This window comes from Salvelinus alpinus, chromosome 6 (assembly GCF_045679555.1).
Source record: "Salvelinus alpinus chromosome 6, SLU_Salpinus.1, whole genome shotgun sequence".
Classification (NCBI taxonomy): domain Eukaryota; kingdom Metazoa; phylum Chordata; class Actinopteri; order Salmoniformes; family Salmonidae; genus Salvelinus; species Salvelinus alpinus.
The window spans coordinates 94450141-94450512 of NC_092091.1; positions in this window are offsets into that span (position 1 = coordinate 94450141).

The window sequence follows — 372 nt, forward strand, 5'->3', positions numbered from 1 at the left end:
ATCCTCGATCGTCTTCCTGAATTCACCTGGAGACAACATCACATTCATCAGTAATACGATCCTCGATCGTCTTCCTGAATTCACCTGGAGACAACATCACATTTAAGACCATTTTAAAGATTTTTTACACCTTATTCCACAAATAAGTTGTAAGAAAGGTAAATCAGCTTTAAGTTAACTCAGCAGAGACCAGAGGAATTTCCAGAGTTATCCCTCCCTGAGACCAGGGGGTGGTGACTCATGTCTAAAGTTTAGTAATGATGTTAGGAACAGTGGGACTTTTTGTAAAAAAAAAAAGGTCTTTATAAATGACAACATAGCTATGTATCAACCTACGTGACGTCACAGAGGGACGACCGACACACACACACA